A 7,903-nucleotide genomic window follows, 5' to 3' on the forward strand; every position below is an offset into this window, starting at 1 on the left:
GGCTCGGTGGCTCAGCCTGGAATTCCGCACCTTTGAGAGGCTGAGGTGAGTGGATTGCCTGGGTCCGCGGGTTCGATACCCGCCTGGGCAACTTGGTGAGCCCTCATCTGTATAATAAATCAAAAAAAATTAGCCAGGCGTGGTAGCGCGCGCCTGTAATTCCGGCTACTCGGAAGACTGAGGCGGAAGGATCGCTGGAGCCCAGCAGGTCGAGGCTGCGGTGGCCGGGAGCGGCCACTGCACTCCAGTCTGGGCGACAGAGTGAGACTCCAACTCAAAAAATAAATAAATAAAATAAAATAATGAAATAAAATAAAATAAAAAAGGAAAGTTTTTTTCATAATAAATTTTGTGAAACTACTTGACTTTATCAAAGTGTTTTATATATACATGCGCATATATACATGCACAAAGACATATATGTTCTTAAGGATCAAGTAATCCTACAAAGTATAGTAATTTTTTAAAAAATTGTCAAACATTTTCATGTGTTTAGAGTTGGAGAGACATTTTCTATTTCAGTTTCAGAGTGCCATATTTAACAAATATCTCCCATCCACATTTCATTCTCTTAAAATATGTTGTAATCTCTCATTTGTTGGTGACTCTCCTTACTGTTCTCTCTCTCTCTTTTTAAAATGTCAATAGCTTTAGGGGGTACAATTGGTTTTTGATTACATAAATGCATCATATATTGGTGAAGAAGCCTGGGTTTAACTGTACCCACTACCCCACCTGTACACATTGTACCCAGTAGGTGATTTTTCATCCCTCCCTGTCCTTCATCCCCCCGCACATCACCGAGTTGTTCTCTTAGTTGTTACAAGTTTCTCCCTATTTGTACTTCTGTATCTTTATTTCAGTTAGTATAATGAGATTAAATGCATGTCCCAATTTACCATCTGGAGTCTTGAAAACTGTCTTCTATATTTTTAAAAAGCAAATAAGAAAGGATTTTGTCCAGTCTGATATTTAAATGAGGCAGGCAGGTTTCTCATTCAGTATGTTAGATCGGTAAACAGTTAATATCCCTACACATCTTAAAAACTAAAGTGAGGGAAAGTGTAATGCCAGTCTTTCTCAGGGGCAAAATAAGGGAGAAAATAATTAAACATTCTGGCATACTTTGGCATGGAAGCAGCAGGCCAGAAGCAGAAAGTGAAATCATTAAATGCTTCACATTGCTGACTGTCAGAAGAGAGGCTTTATTGCTTTATCCTACCCTGACTGAATGGGCTTACTATCTACCAGTTTGGGTTAAGGAAAAAAGCAGAAGAGAACACTTGGAACTTTTACTAGTTTTCCCTGTACATCAGGCCAGTGTCATGATCAAGTACTACTAGTCTGGATAATATGACATCTCAAATGCCATACAAATACTGAAGTATAATCTGGGTTCAGAGTGAAATCATCTGGGAGCACAGGCTTTCTGGAAAAGATGGATTATTGACTCGAGTTGTGGTTTGGGGTTTTCTTGCTCCTCATTCTGTCAGCAAGTGCTTCTCATGTCAAGGTATAGAGGAAGTTGGTAATTCTAAAGGCAAGCTTTATTTGATAGTTTTAATATTAAATTGATGTTTCTTTTTCCTTGGTTTTGAAGATAGTCATTGTGGCAGGTGACAAAAGCATCAATTTAAGGGTAAAAACAGACTTAAAATAGCTTAGTTTTTGATCCATGAGCTGATAATGTCCCTAAGCCCTAAAGAAAATCCAAAAATATTATGTTTTTTAGGGAAACAGTTTTCTAATTCAAAAATTAACATAATAGAAAGTGACTAGAGTAACTTCTCTCATATGGATTGGTTCTCACATCCAAATACATTTAGTAATTACCCCAATTCTTTAAACTACAGGTTAATAAAGAAATGTAGAAACCATTATTTGCCAGGGTAAGTTTTTCAAATAAAATACAGGATGTTCAGTTAAACCTATTCTTTGGATAAACAAGAAATAATTTATGTAATATAAGTAAGTCCCAAATAGAGTATATTTATGCTAAAAGATTATTTATCATTTATCTAAAATTCAAATTTAACTGTGCATCCTGTATTTTTATTTATTTACTAAATCTGGTCATCCTATGTCAGGCCCTGTAGTGCCACATCACTCTGTTTTATGTTTGTTTTATTCATCTGCCACAGGGGCAAATGCATGGGCACTATGGATTGCATAGTGGCTTCTTCTCAGCTTCTAAGTTTTGACTAAAATTATTATAGATTAAGGTGTAAATGTAATTCTTTGCAGGATAAATGTAAGAACCCCTGGCACATTATACTGGAATAAGATTGCTTTATGTCATTAACAGTCACTAAAATTGCACTCCCAGCTACTTGGGAAGCTGATGAAAAGAATCACTTGAGTCCAGCCTGGGCAATATTGTGAGACCCCATCTCAAAAAAAAAAAAAATTGGGCATAGTGGCTCACATCTGTAATCCCAACTCTTTGTGAGGCCAAGGCAAGAGAATCACTTGAGTCTAGAAGTTTGAGACCAGTCTGAGCAACAAAGTGAGACCTCATCACTACAAAAAATTTTAAGAATTAGTCAGATATGGTGGCACATACCTGTAGTCCCAGCTACTCAGGAGACTGAGAAGGGTGGATTCCTTCAGTCCTGGAGTTCATGGCTGTGATGAGTCCAGATCATGCCACTGCACTCCAGTCTGGGCGACAGAGTGAAATTCTGACTCAAAGTAAAAAAGAAAGACAAAAAAGAAAAAAAAGACTTCAGTTTTTTTAGTTTAACACTTGATTTTATTGTCAAGCCCCAAGTAAAAGGGGAAAAGGACAGAGAAGTTTATTTTGGGAGAAAAAAAATGTTTAGAAAAGGTCTTGACCAGCTCTGTTCAATAAAAATAAAATTCAAGTGACGTATGGAATTTTAAATAATCTGCTAGGCACATTTTTTAAAAGAAAACAGATAAAATTAATTTTAATATTGTGTTTCACTTGCTGTATCCTAAATATTATTATAAATATTTAAATAAAATATGATAATATTAATGTAACATAATATACTAATTATTCTTATATTATTGAAACCAACATGTAAGCAATATTCAATATTTGAGATATTTTCTTTTCTTTTTTCTTACTAATTCTCTGAAATTCAGTGTATATTTTGCATTTAAGAATATATCAATTTGGACTAGCCATATTTCAAGTGCTCAGTAGCCACATGTGGCAAATGGCTACCATATTGGTTAAAGCAGATCTAAATTCTTGCTATTCCAAGTGCTATCTGTGGACAAGCAGCAATGTCATCACCTGGAAGCTTATTAAAACTGGAGAATGTCAAGACCCACCCCCGACTTACTAACTCAGAATCTTCATTTTAACAAGGCCTACAGGTGATTCATATGCACATCAATCATTGAGAAGTCCTGCACTGGAGAGCACTGGGCATATCCTAGGATATTAGTCATGGTTTATGCATTCTTGGTTTGATAGTGAGGATTATTAACAATTGATTGACAAGGGGATGCCAAGAGGGGCGGAAAAAAAAACTGACAACAGGAAACGGGTGGTGAATACCAACTGTGCTTAGGTTGCAGGATTTTTTCTTTTATTTTGAGAAATTGGCTTGTGAATATGAATGTTATATCTACCCAAGAGCAGAGATAGAGACTTTATTCATGAAATTTTCAGAGTACTGAAGTTGGTTAGTTCTATATCTGATCCATTCAACTCAGTATTTTCAAATAAACTATCTTTTATATTCCCTCATTGCTTTCATGCTTAATAAACAACACTTGCCTAAATGTTCTCTTCGGTTTACATCTTTTTGTAGTTAATTTCTCCTTTCTCCTGGCTCATTCAACTCACTTATCTTAATATTGCCTCTACTGTGTCCTTTAAAATCTATTTCATTTTTAATAAATACTAAACATCTTCATCGATTTAATCTATTCATGGAATACTTTCATCACCTCATAGTCTTAAATGAAACAAACTCAAAACTCCCTTCACAATACCTTTCGAGTCTCTCTAAACCCCTCCTCTCAGCGTCTTCCCTTCTTTCTCAAATGTATAGAACCAGAAAGAAGAGATACAGAAGTGAACAAAACAGACACAGTCCTTGCCTTTACAGAGCTTAAAGTCTTATGAGATAGTGGGGTACAAATATTCAATAAGTATTTACAGATTTGATAAGTTATTTGAAGGAGAATTGGAAGTTGAATGATAGTGTATGACATTAACCTCTCACCTGTCTGGAGGGTCAGAGAAAGACTTCAATGAAGAAATGATATTTAATTTTGAACCTGAAAAATGAGCTGAGTTTTGCTGAGTGTAGTGGAAAGGGAGGAGGAGGGTAAGAGAATCATTCACTTTCTCATCATACTTGACTCGTTTCTTTTATAATACTTATATTTTTATTTGTACAAATTTAAGGGGCCCAAGTACAGTTGTTACATGGTTATATTGAATAGTGGTGAATTTGCAATGATATACCTATGACTTATTTGATTAAAGACATTGCCACTACTAAACTGTGAGCTCCAAGAGGGCAAGGGCCTTTTTGTTTTGCTCACTGCAGTAGCCTTGGCACTTAGAAAAATGCCTGTCACATAAAAGGCACTCAATCATTTGTAGACTAAAGTGCTAGATCCTACTGAGAAGATGGAGCTATATTTAAAATACTAAAATAAAGCCATTGTGACTGCAGTGAATGTGAGAAAGAGTGGTGAGGTAAAAAGCCCAGAGAGACTGGTGACGTTCAGATAATGGAAAGCCGTAGGAGCAGTGTTAAAAAGTGTGAGGCTTTCTACCACAGTATAACATATCAAACATTTTCGATCTTGTCATCTACTGGGAGCACTTCATTTTGCAAACCTAACGTAATAAAATCTCTGTGTCTGATATCAAACTTTAGTTCTTTTCCTTCTTCTATTATTTTATTCTCCCTGTGCATGTTCTTTGCCTTCATTTTTGCCTTATGCCTCTCTCTAATAATTCTAGTCTTCCAATTTCGCACCTTACTGTAGCTTCAACCTGAATTCCATTATTAGGCAGTCCAATGAGCAATTTATTCCTTTCTTAGAGTCTCCCATCATTTTGACCTTAAGTATTTTTTTATCCTTTCCTGGCTAACTCGTTTCCTTTCATAAACCATATCATGGGCTATAGAGATTTACATCAAGAAAATTATCAAACCATCTTCATGGGGTTTACTGCAAATCCATCTTCAACAGTATTAGTGGGCAGTTATTTTATTTAAAAACTCATGTATTCTTATAGACTCCCTATCCCAATTGCCTTTCATGCTTTTTAGATTGTTTCCTCCTATTCAAATTACACATTGTGTGTTTCCTTAAGATACATTCTTTCTATTTCAAAATCTCTCTCTCTCCCCTCTTTTATGCTTACTCTCTTCCCTTCTTGTTCCAGAAATGAGAAATGTTTCCCTTTAATTTCTAAGGCAAATACTTCCTGTCTTTTCCTTCCTTCTTCTTCTAAGATCATTCTTTACCAATTATAACTCTTTCCACACTTGGGAGCCCTTCTTTCCTGGCTTTTCTCCTTCTGCTTACACTTTTTTTGTCTAACAAAATCAAGTTTGTTTTATTTCATTAATTATAAAAATGTATATATTGTTTTTGATGGTTGTGCACTGACCAATAAATCCTAACAATATCAATTTAAAATAAATATTTGGAGTGGGTCTTAGGGTCACAGCAAATAAACTGCTTAAATTTCTTTTTAAAATTTATTTTATTTTAAAGATGTGAGATACAATTCAGGATTAGGTATACATGTCGTCATCGTACAGGTTAAGTTTGGGCCTCCCTTTGGTCCCCATTTACCTGGTTTGAGATCAGGTACCCTTATTGTACCCTTATTGATGTTGTGTTCTCCCCCAACACACACTGCTTACTTTTGACATAGCATAGTGCCTACAGGCACAGACTCTGGAGACAATACCAAGTTGTGAACCCCTATCACACCACTTGAGTCCTGCATAACTGTGAATAAGTCACCAAACCTTTATAAGCTTTATTTTTTAAATCTGTAAACAAACAGAATAGTTTGAAGGATTAAATTAGTTAATCTACATGAGGTGCTTAGCAAAGTGCTTGGCATATGGTAAGAACTAAATTGTTAAGTATTATGCTAAAAATGATATGTTGAACAAGATAATTAAGCTCAGTTTTTCCTGATTCTAAAACAACTCTCATCTCTGATAACTCTGATAACTTACCTTTAATCACAATTCTGGTTGGAAGAAGGCTATCTATTCTTTTCCAGCTGCTTTTTACTTAACTACAGATTTCTGTTCTTAATGATTGACTAACACTACTCTCTTGATGAGGCCTAATCTTTCTGTTCCTAGTCCAGTGCTCAGTCATCTATACCATAATGCCTTGTATCAAATATGTTGGCTGATTCTACTGGCAGGATTTTTCAATTATACGTGATCTATCTTGGATCTAATAGATGGGTCTTACAGTTGTCATTAGGTAGGATATCAGAAAAGACAAGAAAGATCTTCAACAGAAAAAGTGACATTTAATTTCTCAGGTGTCATTTCTTGAAGTGCTATAATCCAAGGCTTCTGACCCAATTTCAAATCATTTTCATTCACTACCTCCTCTTATCAATCTTATCACCCTTCATCTACATTATGCTTTCCCAAGAAAATAAATTTTAAAAATAAGTATTTCAAAATATTTTCCACAAAGTCAAGAATTCTTGAATTAATACTTATTATACTATGACTTGTTTGTGGAGAGGGTCTATATTTGAAATCACTGATCTGCATCACACTTGCATCATATAGTCGCTTTTTTGAAAATGGAGTTGTAGTTCCATATACAACTTCCATGAAAAGGTACTGAAATCATTTTGCCATTTCTGAAAAGGAAAAGGCCCTGCTCGAGGCAGCAGGGAAATCTAATCTTAAAGTCTAATAAGGAAATCTGGACAGACGAAAACCAAGGAGAAGGCAATGCTGATCTAGTTGAGTGCACTGCAGAATTAAAAACTTGATGGGAAATCATTGCACTTCAGGAAACAGGACCAGCAAAGGCTTAGTGCATGATGTGAGGATCAATATTGGAAGAATAAAATAATTGAATTAGCAAATCTTGGGACGAATAGGCTGAAAGGAACAATGGACAGCATAGCTCTGACTGACTTACAAAAGATAACAGGAATTAGGAAAGAAAATGGGCCTACATCTTTTGGAGTCAGGCCTACTAACACTATGACTGGGCACAAAATACACCTTGCTCTAGAAGTGAAATTTGCCACTGCTAGTGCCCCACTAACACGAGGTTGATTATCTCAGGTGTAGAAGACAATTTAGGAGTGGTCAGCAATCTCAACTCAGGCTCGTGTAATGAAATGAGCAGAGTATTTGTTTCAATTTCTATCTTAGCCACTACTGGCTGTGTGATTTAGGCAGGGTATTTAAGCTCAATCCCCCATCTGTAAAATGGGTGCAAAAATAACTTGTTTACTTTAGGAATATTATATTGCTAAAATGAGATAATGCAAGTAAATTGCCTAGCACAGTGCATAATACATAATGGGATGGCAATAAATGCTGATTTACTTTAATTTTCATGGCTTCTCAATATTCTTACTTAGTGTCACTGCCCTCGGTTAGTAGATAAATCAAAATAATAGAAATTGACAGCATTTGTTTTGTTTCCTTGTTACAAAAATTAAGTGACTCGGTGAAAAATGTTAAAGCTTTGGCTAAACAAATTTAATAATTATCAATGATTCCATTATTCATACAGGCATACCTTGGTGATATTGCAGGTTTGATTCCAGACTCATGCAATAAAGCGAATGTTGTGATAAAGTGAGTAATATAAATTTTTTGGTTTCCAAGTACGTATTAAAGTTATATTTATACTGTAGTCATTTAACAATTAAATAGCATTATCTAAAAAATGT

Source organism: Carlito syrichta, unplaced genomic scaffold (assembly GCF_000164805.1).
Source record: "Carlito syrichta isolate Samal-C Ts95f unplaced genomic scaffold, Tarsius_syrichta-2.0.1 Scaffold316176, whole genome shotgun sequence".
Classification (NCBI taxonomy): domain Eukaryota; kingdom Metazoa; phylum Chordata; class Mammalia; order Primates; family Tarsiidae; genus Carlito; species Carlito syrichta.